Source organism: Panthera leo, chromosome D4 (genome assembly GCF_018350215.1).
Source record: "Panthera leo isolate Ple1 chromosome D4, P.leo_Ple1_pat1.1, whole genome shotgun sequence".
Lineage (NCBI taxonomy): Eukaryota > Metazoa > Chordata > Mammalia > Carnivora > Felidae > Panthera > Panthera leo.
The window spans coordinates 20,890,700-20,906,631 of record NC_056691.1 but is presented as its reverse complement, the minus strand read 5'-3'; positions in this window follow the sequence as shown (position 1 = coordinate 20,906,631).

Sequence of the window (15,932 nt, the reverse complement as noted above, 5' to 3'; positions counted from 1 at the left end):
CTCCCACCAAACATGCCACGTTGTATGGATACCCCCTAAGTATTTTAGGAAAAGCACTCGGTGTGGAATAATATTCAGGCTGATATATAAAGAGCTATATGACAAAGACATGTAATACCAGGGGCGCAAACGAATCTAAACATCAGGAATGTTTTTATTCCGAGTTGGCGGTAACTGGTAACTTTATTTTGTAGTGTAATGAGTCTTGAGCTCAGAGAGATAACGCCTTCCTCAGATAAACTTTAGCAGAAGAGTACTGCTGAGATTTTCACTGGAAGGTTTGCAATCTAAGTGAGTAAACAATCTGCCTGAATACTAATACTGTGCAAAACATCAGTTACTAAAATTTAGCACGTTGAGAATACCACCCATTTTTTAAAATGGGAAAATCTCTATCAATTTTTTTTGTCTCTCTCCGGTGACTCAACATGCCTCAGGAACTTTTCCTCAGATAGTCTCAGAATGATGCCCCTCTAGGCTGAGATTAAGCATGGCACATTTGTTAAAAAATGTTCAGTCTGCTTCCTGTAGGCACAGTGTGGAAGCACGCCGAGCGAGTGTTCACTGCGCTCTGTCTTCTGGGTTAAAATCCCTCTCCCCTCGACTAGCTTTCCATCTTCACACTCTCAGGTATTTAGTGACCTGGTGCTTTCTCTCCTCTGCCTGACTTATCAAAACATTCTCGGGACACTCTCTGACATTCATTAATCCTAAAGTACAACTGACCAATCACAGCTTGAAGCATTTACCCTCCAGTGGACACGTATGCTTTCATAAGGATCCAAACCATGCGCCAACAGTAACATTTTAGATACAGTGAAGGCCAAACAGTGGGAACCTCTGAAATTATGGCAGGCAGTTTTAGAATCTACTCATTTCTGATGTCACCTGCTCCTGAGCAATTGAAGACAGGACTCTCCGTAAATGGTCAGAAGCACTTAACGGTCTTACTTTTCGCTGATGAACAAAATAAAATGTATGTCTCCTAGCTTTTCTCCCAGTATTAGCTTTCTTCTCTACCTCATGACCATGCAAGTTCTGACACGCACCGAAGTAATTAAATGCCACGAAGCATCTTCAAATTTTGTTCGAGCTCAGCCAAATTCATATCTTCTTCTACACCTCTTAGTAGGTGTGGAGCCAGAGCCCAGAGAAAGATTGGATACATTTGTCCCTTCAAAAAAGATGAGCTAGGCAGCATGGATAAAAAGTTCCTTCCTGCACAGGGCCATCTCCACAGCCATAGTCTACGTGGGGACTTCTCCCTGCCGATTTTATCCTTTGGTTAAAATAAATGAGAAAGGAAACCTGAGGATAAAAGGAGGAACAGTATGAACGATAACAACAGGAGACACAGTGGTAAACATTTAACGACCACTATTTCATAGAATCCTCCCAATGAACCTGTGAGGTAGATGTCATTAGACCTATACGTGGCTTACAGTTGTGGAAATAGAGGCATAAGCTAGGTATTCTATTTGCCCCTGATCAAATAGGTAGGCAGCAGATGATGGGATTTCAATCTGTCTCTCCAGCTTCTTCATATGGGCTGAGGAAGCAAGGATTGCTGGAAAGAGATAATATTTTTGCCGGGCGTTCCCAAGTGGGTGCTTTGCCCCCATGACCTCAGATACAACTTTCCGTTCTGGTTGCTTTCTTAAAGTGATTTCGTAATGAAGATAGTGCCCTGGATGGTGAAGATGAGGGGGAAGATGATGGTAACCATGCTTCTTTTTCTTCCCTGCCCCTTACTTTTTGTTTCCTGAGCATCTTGCTCATCTTTTTTGGTTAGTAGTTGTCATAATACATATTCACTTACCACCAAGGTAATTATGAATTCCTTGAGAGCAAGGACCAAAATTTTATTTCCTTCCTTCTTTCCTCCCTTATTTTTTCTCCTTCTTAATATTGTCCTTTCCTCCCATCCTTCCTTCCCCCCCCCCGCCCCCCCACTTTTTTTTCTTCTAGGAAGATTTCTATAAATCTATGATGGGCACTCAACTCCAGAGCCAATGGGTTTTTAATGGTAATCGCAAACCCAAACCTCACTGTTTGCACTGTACTCTGATTCTTTTTGTTCCACTAAAAGGTCCTTGGATTACGGCTTTCATGATGGTTAATATGCCACCCACTGACCTCTGCTAAATTCTGTCTTGAATATTTTAGAGTCTTTTACTCTAAATGGAGTAGCACTTGATAGAATTAGGATTATTTATATTTCTTATATTTGATATATAAAATCTGTATAATTTAACATGTGTTAAAGGTTAAAATTGTCAAAAAAAAAAAAAAAAAGACTCAGAATATTCCTGGGGCAAAGTCACTGGCAGGATTTTGACCCTGAAGGGAACCTTCAGGTGTTGATTGATTGGTGTTGTAAATGCACAGGAAGGACCTACGGGGGAAGATGAGATTACCAGGTATGTATGATAAGTGCAAACAATTTCAAATTATTCCTTTCAGTAATGGTTCCCACTGTCCAAACTGGGAAAGATGTATGGCAATATAGAGAAGAATTTGACCTATTAAAACTTCTCTGACAGCTTATTCCTGTGAGATGTATGAGAGATGACTTATTATCTAGTCCCATGACTCTACTGGGAACCTACCATACTTTCCTAATAACCACAAGGAAGCCAAAAGCATTTATTTAGGGTATGGAAATGGTGGGAGAAGTGTCTTCTGGTTCCATTTGCACATATACAGTCATTCATTTAAAGGAAATAGACAATGGGTGCTTGGTTAGCTCAGTTGGTAGAGCATGTGGCTCTTGGTTTTGGTGTCATGAGTTCAAGCCCCACATTGGGGATAGAGTTTACTTAAAAAACAAAAAAATATTGGGGCGCCTGGGTGGCTCAGCCAGTTAAGTATCCGACTTAGGCTCAGGTCATGATCTCACAGTTCGTGAGTTCAGGCCCCACATCGGGCTCTGGGCTGACAGCTCAGAGCCTGGAGCCTGCTTAGGATGTGTCTCCCTCTCTCTCTCTGCCCCTCCCCCGCTCGTGTTCTGTCTCTGTCTCTCAAAAATAAATAAAAAAATTTTTAAAAAATTAAAAAAAAACAAAAAAATGTAAAGAAAGTAAATAAGAAATGACAATACAGGATGATTTGTACTTTGCTCAGGATAAGCAAAGGGTTCAATACACATACGATGCACATGTAATTCACTTGTGGGTGGGGTGATTAATGAAAGCTTCTGGAAGAGGCAACATTTTAGCTAAGTTCTGAGGATAATGTAGGAATGGAGAAATGAGGGTGAGAAATATGCACCAGGCTTTGAAATAAGATTCTCATCTTTCCTCATTTATAGGTGAGAAATTGAGGAACAGATATATTCTGTCATGTGTCCAAGATCCCATAAATAGTAAGGGGCATTTGAAGATAGGTAGTCTTCTGTTAGAGCCCTCGTGCTTAACTGCCACACTCTATTACACTAGAATGTAACTAATGGAACAAGGTCCCTGTGAGAGGGAATGCTTGTGATCCAGGGCACAGATCAGAAGGTTAGCTTTACATAGGAGGAGGGAAGCACCTAAGAGGTGAAGAGGAAAAATGAGAGCAGGTACAGGAAGTTCACAGATGGAGACAGACAGGAATCTGACAGAATTCCCAGTGGAGAGTTTCTATTCCCTTTAGGCAAACAAGAGGCAAAGTCCAGTTTGAGAGTGAAGAGATGGTAAGAATTTGAGAATAGAGAAAGCTTTAAATAGAAACTTTGGGAAATGAAATATTGACCAACCAGAAAAAATGAAGGGATTCCCAGGCATGCATGAGTTTTAATTTTGAGATTGGAGACCACAGATCTACTGTGGTACCAATCTTTGCGCTTATGGAATTAACTCCAGCAGAGGTCAGTACCCTGCCTTGGGCCCTAGGGTGATGGTTTTAATGACTGGTTGGATTTTTTGTTTGCTTGTTTGTTTCATACATATTGAAAGGATGTGAACACAGGGAAATTTGGACTATTTGGAAATGTATCGTGGAGGCAACCATGGGGTTGGGCTGGACAGGGATGGAAGTGCAGACAGGAAGGAGTGACAGGAGAAAGAGGAGAGGACCAAAGATCACAAACCTCATTAAGGTCTAAATATCTGTGGTTAAGTGAGCAAGAAAGCTGGAAAGATAGGAGGTGGTCAGAGATAGGATATTTGAAATGCCAATTTCCATTGTAGGACAGTCTTGATAATGACAAGGTCCAAGGTGTGGTCATGGATCCCAGTGACTGAAGTGGGGGTGAGTGGTGGAGAGCAAGCTCAATTCAATTGGAATTGGAATTGAGGAAACCAGGGAAGAACTGAGACATTAGGTTGTAAAAAAAAAAAAAAAAAAAAGCGTCCTCCATAGGGAACTGAACACACGCTGGATATTGAGAGAGCTGAGAATAGGAGAAAGACTATAAATTCAAATCTTAACCAACTGTGGGTAGTGGCTATGAATTTTGTAGATGAGTTTGAAAGGAGAAGAGGATGAAAGAAAGCATTTTTGGCACACAGTCAGTTGCCAAGAAATGTTTGTAGAAGTGAACTGAGAAGGAGTATGAAGGAGTGGTCTCAAATGATCTGAGAAGAAGAAAGAAAGTCAGAATGCAGGAAAGACCAGCATCAATGGGCGACTAATTTAGAGAACAGATGAAAGGGCAGGCCATTTGTTAATCATTTCCTCCTGGTTCTGCTTTATTGCCTTTCAGTGCATTTTAAACAGAGATTAGAGAGTGCAAAGGTATTCCTTTCTCATCACAGGAAATCTTGAAGAAACAAGTCTTATCAGCGTCTTCCAAACTTGGGGCCTAATCTCATTCAGGACTTGACAGCAACAACCAATGCATATAGCATCAGGCACAGTTCAGAGTGCGTTAAGCTTTTTAACCCATTTGAAATCTCCTCAAAGATGAAGCCATTCGATTCAGGTACTGATGTGGTAAAATCAAGGAAAATACACACTCCTATTGACCAGAGGTTCGTGGCTCTTTTCAACCATGATACACAAAATGTTTATAGGTATAACACACCCGCATACTAAGAGTTTGATAGTTCAGAGACGTCAGTTAAGACTTTCTGGAGCTACATTTCAGGTAGCTTCCCACAAAGATTCTTGTGTGGAAAAGAGTAGAGGTGGGGGTGGGGTGCTATTATCAATGGCTTCCTGGTTACCTGTATGGTGACCTACTTCACTCCTTCCACGGGAAATGTGGATGACAAAGACTGATGTTACTAGGGGAATGACTTTGAATTTTGTCGAATTCAGAATAAATGAACTATTTATACATTTTGGTGCATTAGCTCTTATCAGAAATATCACTCTATACCGTCCCTTCCCCCCCCCCCCCCCAACCGATAGCAACTCATCCACGTGTCTGTCACGCGCTGGGGTCGTGGTAAGAACATCTGCCTTAAATCATCAATACACAATACTTCTGTTTGCGCATACCTCTTCTGACCTTTTTTCTCAAAAGGATAGGGATAGAGCAGGCACATAAAAACACTCTCCTCGTGTCCTCTGAGGCATTCAGCGACAGCACTCTTACTCTTGTTCTCTCTCCATAAAAGTAATTAAATATATGGCAGATGGAGTTAATAGGTGGAAGCCTTCATGGCAACTGAGACCTTTTTGGTTCATTTTCCTGTGAAAATAAGTGACTTTTTCCCAACTTCATCCCTGTCAGATGCCAAAACTTGTTTTCAGTACTCTGTGTTGCTTTCTCGGACATCTTTGCACTGGCTGAGAAGGTTTATCAGTTTCTTTCTTAAATATCAGGTTATAATGGTGGGGTTGTAGGGGGCACTGGAGCTGCGGGGTGGGGCAGGGTGAGGAATGGGGATTTGGGGCACAAAACGTCTGCTCTTCTCTTTGTCTCCGATGGGGACTGTGTGTACAGCTTCTCTTCGTGTTATGTCTTCTCCAATCAGGACGCTGGCCAGGTTGATTCTTCCCTCTCTTCTGTCTTAATCAAACAGTGAATCAAATGGGGATGTTAATGTAAACATGGTCTTCTTATTTCATTTCAGCACTGGAGGTGTCTCTTGGCAACGCAGGGTCCTGGCGCCCTGATAGACTGAAAAACCAATGTTTATAAACCATTCTTTTCTCTAGACTTGCATAATGGAGCAGAGGTTTTCTGTTATCAGCTCACAAAGTAGACAGCCCTCTTCCTTCTTTAGCCTTTCAAATGATTTGCATTTAGAAATGGAAATTTCCTCCAGGGCCAGGACTAGAAACCAATAAAGTTCTGTTTTCTTTTTCTCTTTCTCTTTCTTTCTCTTTCTCTTTCTTTCTTTCTTTCTTTCTTTCTTTCTTTCTTTCTTTCCTTCTTTCTTTCCTCAGTCCTTCCAACCTTCCTTTATTTTTCTGTCAGGAAAGGGATCCTTTCTTCAAGGGGGATGGTTGTGGGATGTCAATATATTTAACTGATCAACACCAAACTGCTGTAACTGAAATTGAGGTGAGGGACCTCGAAGCTACCCACTAGATATGCCTGTCCCTTCACCTTCCCAGTGTTCCCTGATACATCAGCATGGAACCCATGACTCAGTGGAATGTGCCATGAGAACAACTCTTCTCATCTCTTCTGGCAATTCAACAATGTGGACCACATTCTGTTCATAGCAGAGTTGCCTTTGCAGACTCCCCCTGTCCCCTCTTCCTCCTGGTAGCCCCTGCAGGCCCCTGCTCACTTTTAAAATGCAAACATGGGGGCACCTGGGTGGCTCAGACCTCGGTTAAGCATCAGACTGGCTCAGGTCACAATCTCCTGGTTCATGAGTTCAAGCCCTGCGTTGGGCTCTGTGCTGACAGCACAGAGCCTGGAACCTGCTTCGGATCCTGTGTCTCCCTCTCTCTCTGCCTTTCTTCCACTTGCGCTCTGTCTCACTGTCTCTCAAAAATAAATAAACATTAAAAAAAAAAAAAAGCAAACACCATGACTGTCAGTAGATTTGGGAACAAGATGACTCGGATGTCTACTAAAGTCTGAGAATTGCTGAAAATGTGTTAGTGCCTTAAGGAAATTTGACCCAACAACTCCTGGAGAAAATGTCCCAAACAAAAGAGATAGGTATTTTTGTCCAACGATGTGTTTATCACCATATGTGCCAACGATGTGTTTATCACCATAGCAGAGATTCCTGGGACTACAGTTAGTGGCACAGTTCCTTAAGAAGAGCCATTTTTCTAACATACTTTCATATCACGGTCAAATTAACACAGGAGATCTGAAAACGCTAAGAAAAGCATATAAAGAAAACAGTAAGAGTCATACATACTCTCACCAAGCAGTAAGAATTACTGATTATTTCCTTGTAGTCTTATAAGATGGATTTCTAGTGGTAGACATTTAAGCGAGGTGGCATTTGAAGAAGGCATTCAGGATAGTGGTTTTTTTCTGGTACCTTTCAAATCCTGTTAATGAGGAGGCTACTTCTGACACGCAGTCAACATCTGTGAATCTTCCAAGCTGTTTCCTCAGTCTTCTCTTCAAATTTAGTTTGTTCCATTCAAATAATTTTTGTGGCAGCCATCGTTGTGCGTTTAATTAATAATCAGACAATGGTGAGCTCTCTCTTGCGGTTATATTTCCTATCAAAAATTGCACGAAGTCTGTATGTGCTATAAATAGTACCTACATATACATTTGTATGCATAAACACACTCAGAACTCTGGCAGTGAGTCCACCTAAATGATTTCTCAGCCAACGCATTGCAGAGTTAGTCATATTTCCTCAGTGACTTTCTGGTGCTCAAGAAGAAAAGTGGAAAAAAAAAAGATGTATATACATACATTGATTACATGCACCTTGCACACCTAATGCATGGAATCAATACATTCTTTACAATGAATGCCGACGTCCTGGCAGAAAAATGAAATCTGCTTCATCAGCCACTGACTCTGATTTAAACTTTGGGAAACTTCATCTTACCCTTCTGTACGTCAGTTTCCCCTCCTAGTTTTAAATGCGTTCTGACTACACCGATATTTTTTCAGTTTTATTGAGGCATAATTAACAAATAAAATTAGAAGACATTTAAAGTGCACATTGTGATGAATTGATATATGTATACGTTGTGAAAGGACTCCCCTCATCTAGTTAATTAACACATTCATCACTTCACATATTTAACACATAAATTAACACATAATTTCACATATTTAACTTTTTTTGGTGAGAATATTTAAATTCTACCCTCTCAGCAAATTTCAGTTGTATAATACAAAGTCATCAACTAAAGTCGCCAAGTTTCACATTAGCTCCTCAGACCTTATTCATCTAATAAGTTGAAAGTTTGTACCATTACCAACCTCTCCCTATTTCCCCCACCCCTCCAAGCCCCTGACAACCACTTTTCTACTTTCTGTTTCTATGGGTTTGACTTTTCTTAGATTCCACATATAAGTGATGCCATTTAGTATTTATTTTTCTCTGTCTGGCTTATTTTACTCAGCATAATCCCCTCAAGGTCTATCCATGTTGTCACTAATGGCAGCATTTCCTTTTTTCTATGAATAATATTCCATGGTATGTATGTGTGTGTATGCATGTATGTAGTAGGCAGATTAATCGATCAGTCGATTGATATATCTCTCCCACATTTTCTTCATCCATTCATTCATTGACGAATGTTTAGATTGTTTCCATATCTTGGTTATTGTGAATAAGGCTGCAATGAACATGGGAGTGCACATATCTCTTTGATGCCCTGTCTTCGTTTCCTTTGAATATATACCCAGAAGTGGGATTGCTGGATCGTATGGTTTAACTACACTGATAATATTAAGAAGAGTCCAGATTCTCCTCATTGACTACAAAGCTCCGGGGGTAGGAATGGACTGTATGTGTAATTGAATCTCCGGTTCGGCAAGAATATTTGTAAGTAAGAGTCTGTAACATCATGTACACAACACATCCAGCTCACAGGCATGTGGTATGAATTTGTAATATGGCTACAGACACTGATGCAACAGAGGGAGATGAAGGTCAGTATTAAAATTTAGTGTTTCTCTGCTTTCACAGTGGCTTATGAAACTCTATGTTAAGGGACACACATACCCACAATCAGTATAACTGCATTTGACTGTTCATTATGCTTTATCTGCATAACTACTCACGTTATTCCTCCTTCCCTCTAGTCCTCCTTTTCCTCTTCCTGTTCCTCCACCTCCTAGAGGTCTGGGATTGTGGTGAGCCACCTGAACTGTCCCCTAGCTTTGCTCCCGATACTGGCCATAAGGAGATCTACATTGTGTCTCAGTCATTACACTAAAGATAGATGTCAGGTTTCTTAGCAGGTCTTTTCTCCTATTCTCAAAGAGAAACAGGAGATTGACTGGCAGTTTCGTTTCTACACAACAGCAATTGTAAAGTTAACCCTTCCCTCTGCTTCTTTTCACGGGTCTCCATAGAGTACACTTTTGTCACCATTCTCTTGGGGGAATTTTGTGCCCTACATTTGTTTATATAAATGCATTCATTTTCTCCCATCTCTCCCTCCTTCATATTTTTAATAGCAAATTATCAAACCACAGCCAACTATTGCCCTTCAGGGGCATATGAAGACCCACATCTATGCAGCATGAAGGGTAATTTAGTTTTACAGATATTTCTTACTTATTGAATCCATCATAGACATTTTTCATCTCTGTATCTTTATTGCCAAGATTAAACCTTATTCACCACTCTGGAAATAGATAAATAATGGAACAGATTTAAAAAAAATCTTCAAAATTCTTTAACACAATATGGATTGGAAAAATTTGGAGAGGCAGAGATAAGAAGCGAGAAACCCCAATAGATATTTGTGGTTTTTTCAGATTGACAGAACACATCATTTATATTTATAACACTACTCTATTTGCCATAAAATACTAGATGCTATCATGAGATGAGCTCAAAAATGTACGAGCAGAAGGAAAGTTCACAAGGAAAATGCACATGTGAAAATTCATTATTGGGTTGAAAGATAGTTTAATTATGATATATTACATTTTATTAACACCTCTATCTGGGGATATGGATGTGGAATTTCCTTCCTGAGTTTTCTACTTATTTTGGGTGGCTGAATGGAAAGCGTGGGATGTAACCTTTTATGTCTTTCTTCCATAGTGGATTTATTCCTCTGCTTCACCAAGAAAGAACTAAAGGAATAACATTACGGTAATAATGTAGGGGCTCTGTCTGGGATGGCCATAGCCTGGCTCAATTGAGTCTCTTAACTGTTTTGGGATTTACAAGGCAACTCCATCATCACTCCCTGAGACCTGCCCTGAGCGGTGGCTAGAATCTGCTGGAGTTGCAGAGGAACAAAGGTTAAATAAGATTAGATCTTCCTCATCAGGGATGTCACAAACACACAAAGTAACACAAGTTAAGATGCATCTTGGGCTTAGTAATGGAAATATCAAAAAAGTACAATGCAAAAATTGGAGAGGGTGGTGTAAAGATGGGGAGGGTGGGTTTTTGTGGTTGTTGTTGTTGTTTGTTTAGTTCTTCTCTAATTTAACACTCTGAGAGAAATTGGGTTAACTATATAGCTTAAAATAATCACATGGCATTTTCCCTTGAAGGCGGAAAATGCCACTGATTTTGACTTCAGAGGAAAAGAGGCTGGAGTAAGAAAAAGAAAAAGGAGAAAGAAACAGAAACACGTCTTCTTTGTTGGCTCCAGGAAAGTTTTTTAGTTCCTTTTCAGGCTTTCAGAAAAAATGCTGGTGACCCGGAAGACCCAGTCGGGGACAGGCCCGTGGGACGTAGGGCAGTGGGGCAGGACCCATCTTCTAGGCCCCACTGGCTGCTCCCCCATCCCCCGGCCCCACAGCAAGAGGAGGAGCTCCTTCAGAAGCACAGACAAACCCTCACGTCTCCAGCAGGCCCGCTTCTGTTTTCAAAGCACGACTAATTTGGAAAATCTGACAATTATCCCAACTGTATTTTCAGTGTGGGCTGAGATGAAGACTGTAGTTATCTTAACAGAGCCGCATCTGTGTTTCAAATTCTACCTTGTGTGGAGGCTCTTTCAGTACACCTCCTGAACAAATAAAGGGACTGAGTGATTTTCGGTGTCCTCTCTCTCTCTCTCTCTTTTTCTTTTCTTTTGATATCCTCCACCAAGGCCTTTTCTTGTTAATTTTGTCGGCTAGTTGCTACTTAAAGCCGGCTTCCACAGAGATGTATTTGCAGGTCGGCCTCATCAAACATTCATTGTTCAAACTGTGACAGCTGGTAGCAGGCGTACATATTCTTTCCTTGTTTGGTTTTCTGATAAAACCTGTCAAGTGCTGGTTGACTATAACTGAATTTGTCACCCTCTCAGCAAGGTTATACCTCTTCTTACTAGGAAATAAAACAATAAGACAACATTTCTAACCCCTCTTTGCTACCCCTCCCGGTTGGACGAGTCAACAGATGAAGGGAAAGGTTTCAACTAGACCACCACCACCAAGATGCATCGTTGAAGCCAAATTCTCACACACCTAAAAACCTAAGGATCACTCTTGGGAGCACAACAGAAGATGGTGCTCAGGAGAAAACGATAGATGCAGAGAAGGTCACAGAACGAGAGTCCTGGGCTTGCATGCGGCTCAAACTGAATATCTGAAATCTGTCAGTTGGGGCAACGCATCATTCCAACCAGGGGCTTGGTGACTGCAGGCCTTCTCTCTGGATTTTTTTTCAACATTTCAAAGTCGATTTTTGGTACGGTGAGGGCAGATGTCCCAAAGAAAACTGATAAAAGCTATCTCCTACAGGTTGTACAGCTTCTAGAGATGAGAGCCTATGATGGCGTTTGAATTTCACATACATTTATTTATTTATTTGTTTGTTTGTTTTCCAATGTTTATTTTTGAGAGACAGAGTGCAAGTGGGGGAGGGGCAGAGAGAGAGGGAGACACAGAATCTGAAGCAGGCTCCGGGCTCTGAGCTGTCAGCACAGAGTCCAATGTGGGGCTCGAACTCACAGACTGCAAGATCATGACCTGAGCCAAAGTAGGACACTTAACTGACTGGGCCACCCCAGCATCCCTGAATTTCACTTGTAGATGGAAGAAGGGGATGAAACGTTTCAGTGGGCTAGTCATCTTTTAGCAGCTACCAGGCAGATGTGGAAGAGAATTCTGCCTGCCTCACACAGAAGTTACATCACCAACTATATCAGTCTGTTAGCTGGGCTTCTTTAAGCTTTTGATGCCTCCCGGCTCCCTCCCCACCTCTCCCTTTCTTCCTGCACATTCTACTGCAAGTTTTATACTGGAATTTTAGCTGCACCTAACTTCAAGGTTGAAAGCTGGAAAAAAATGGGGAACTTGCCCTGTGCAGATCTCTTCTTCCAAGTGTTGACTTCCTTCAGAAGCCAAACGCTTGTTCATTGTGCAATGCTTTCAGGTAGTTGAATTTCTTAGTTTGAGCAGAGTTTGTAGCTCTTGCCTAGGAGAGGGAGTAGTTAGGTGTCGGTCTGGAGGGAACTTAGTCATGCTCAAAGTGAAACTCCACTTTCACCATTCTTACTACTCACTCTGACATATTTATTATACAGAGGGCTTCAGGGGGTCAACAATTTACCTGATATTGACCTGAATTGTCAAACTATGTTTACATAGTGAATTTCTTCCAGTTGCTTAAATATCTCCTTTTATTCTGGCTACTCAGTGTTTTATTCCAACAATGTAATAGAAATGATTGAAAATATAAATAATACCCTATAAATTGTTTCACAGAGTTCTTTCTTACAAACTGTGATTTTCTCCAACATAAAATATGAGTTTAGAGATTATGTGAGGAAAAAAAAAAGTGGAAAACATCTGTCTTCTCTTGTAGCAAATTCGCTTTGGTTGTTGATTCAACAGCCATTCTGCAAATTGAAGAATTTTGTTCCTTTCATTTTATTTAAATTGTTTATGTGTAAAAGGATGTGTTTAGTGGTCCCTTAAAAAACAGATTAAGGATATATCATTTTTCAATTTAAAGAAAAAGTTTTCTTAGCTTTATACAGAGTTTTCAAAGACACAGATTTTTGAGGGTTTCTTTTTTTATTTGTACTTTTAAATATTAGAAACATTTATGGTCATAATTATTTTGGGTAAACATTACTTTGTGAACCCTAAAGAGTAATACTCATTCGGAAACCACTTTCCTCCACTGAGCCGCTAATGTGTCAAGTGGGGTGAGAGGTTCAAAATTTACAAAAAGGAAATTATTGTGCTCTCCTATAATCATCTTATTACCCCCCACAGAATCACCCTTCCTGGGCTGCTTGCTCTACATGAAGGCTAATTTTTTTTTTTTTTTTAACCAACACTGCACATAGAGCTGTCAAAGAGGTACATTTTATTCTTTCTTTCATTTTTTTCCCCAAATGTTTATTTATTTTTGAGAGAGAGATAGAGACAGAACAAGAGCAGGGGAGGGGCATACAGAGGGAGACACAGAATCTGAAGCAGGCTCCAGACTCTGAGCTGTCAGCACGGAGCCCTAGGTGGGACTCGAGTCCACGAACTGTGAAATCATGACCTGAGCCGAAGTCGGAGGCTTAACTGACTGAGCCACCCGGCTGCCCCTGAGCAGGTACATTTCTTAATCCTTAAAGTGCTCACTGTCTTCTGGCTACTTTCTCAAATTAGGGAGTAAATACTCATATTGGAGTCAGTTTAATCTCTGTAGCATTGAGCTGGTTGGGGAAAAAGGGTAGGCATTTTTGTTAAGTTTATTTACTTTTGAGAAAGAGAGAGAGAAGGAGCAGGGGCGGGGCAGAGGGAGAGGGGATAGAGGATGCAAAGCAAGCTCTGTGCCCCATGCGGGTTCGAACTCATGAACCGTGAGATCATGACCTGAGCTGAAGTCGGAGGCTTAACCGACTGAGCCACCCAGGCGCCCCAAGCAGGCATTTTTTTTAATCTTTCAGAAGCTTTCAGTTTTCTGGTCCCTCCCCTTCAAATGCTAGACTTATTCCTTATTCTGGCCCCTTCCCTGCATGGCATACTAACTCTTGAATCCACTGCAATCTGTCTTCCTCCTCTTCTATGATCTAAGAACAGGTAAATTGAGCATGGCTCCTTAGAGCATATTGACTACAGCAGATTCTCATTATTGGAAGATTTCCTATTTGCCCTGGTTGCTGAAATTTATTTCAAGTCCCAAATCATACTTGTGGCACGGACATGCACGACATACACGTTTGGCTTGGCATATATGTTCCCAGCTGAGGTCATATGAAGACAATGCTCAGCTTTCTTGTTTCAACTCTCATACTGAAAACAAGTGTCCTTTACACAGTCAATTTAGTGCCATATTTGTGTGTGTGGGTTTGCATTTTTGTGCTTCTTGTTGGTCATTTTCCCTGTTTAAAATGGCCCTAAAGCATATTGCCGAAGCACTATCTAATGTGTAAGAGCAAGAAGACTATAATGTGCCTTATGAAAAAAATGTGTTCTTCTAGGCATAAGATAAAGAGCTGTTGGCCATGCATTCGATGGTAGTAAATCAACAATATATATTACATAAGATGTCTTTGAATAGAAACACACATAAAACAATGTGCAGTTATCAACTAATGAAAATATTACAGCCAGAGGCTCACAGGAACCTAACCTTGTACTTCCCCTAGGAGCAAAGGCTCAGTGTTGTCCAATTCAGTGTGGTGACTTAATAGACTATAACTACGGTGAGTAACCAGAATCAACTGTACTCCTTGGTAGGTGTCTTTTCCTTAACCTACCCTTTAAACTTACAACCCTTTAATTGCTGTAATCTTAGAGGACAGATAGAACATTGCAGGTCAAAGCAGAAATCTGATCATGTAGGACTTGAGGTATGAACCGAAGAAGAGACAGGATTTGGACAGGCAGAGAAGAAGAAGGTGGAAGCATGGCATGAGAAAGGAGGCCGAGGTGGAAATGTACAGGCACGTGTGAGAGAACATGAGGGAAAAAAATAAGAAGGCCAGTAGATCCCGCAAAGAGAGCACACAGTGAGGATGGCTAGTAAATAAGCTTGGAAAGGAAGGGAGGTTCATGTTAAGTGAATAGCATTGAAGGACAGCTTAAACAAAGAAAAAAAATCCCAAGAAAAGAGACAAAAATATTTGTTCTCCGGGGAGTGTTTCTTATTTCCCGGATCATACCCACACTGCCCATACACATACACACACAAGTGTGATGGAAAAGCATTACAACAAATGAGTGTATATCAAATAGGCTGTAAATTTTTATTTGCTGAGTATAATGGCAATTTCCCAAGGAACTGGACATTCACAAAGTCTGAAGTTTAAGCTTAACCATTTATTATTTGCTCAAATTAAGAAAAGCTCTCTTAAAATAAAACTGAAATAAAAATAGTTTTTATAATCGACACATGTCAAGATGATGTTTAATCAGGGGCGCCTGGGTGGCTCAGTCTGTTAAGCATCAGACTCTTGATTTCTGCTCAGGTCATGATCTCACTGTTCGTGAGACCCAGCCCCATGTAGGGTTTCATGCTGTCAGCAAGGAGCCTGCTTGAGATTCTTTGTCTCCCTCTCTCTCTGCCCTTCCCCTGCTCTCAAAAATACATAAATAAACTTTTTTTTTTAAAGGTAATTTGAAATCATACTACTGGGAGATGAGAAATAAAAACAAACAAACAAAAAGCAACAAACACCACTTAATCGCTGACATCAGCCCCTGATAATTTGTCTCGGGAGTTCTGTGTTAGTGAAAATGGGGGAGGGTTATATTGGAAGTGTTTTTACCAATTGACTAAAGCAGCACTTACTTCCGTAAATACCAGATCACATAATCTGCACAGTCTCCAAAGACTTTAACGCACTCAGAAATGGCTTGCACATCCCATGCTTTTGTCACATGAGACAGGTGATGTGCTATGAATGCGGCACCATTTTGGTATGAAAACTGCCACTTACTGGGAGTATATTTGTAATAAAAAGGGCTTTTCCCACATGAAAGCACATCT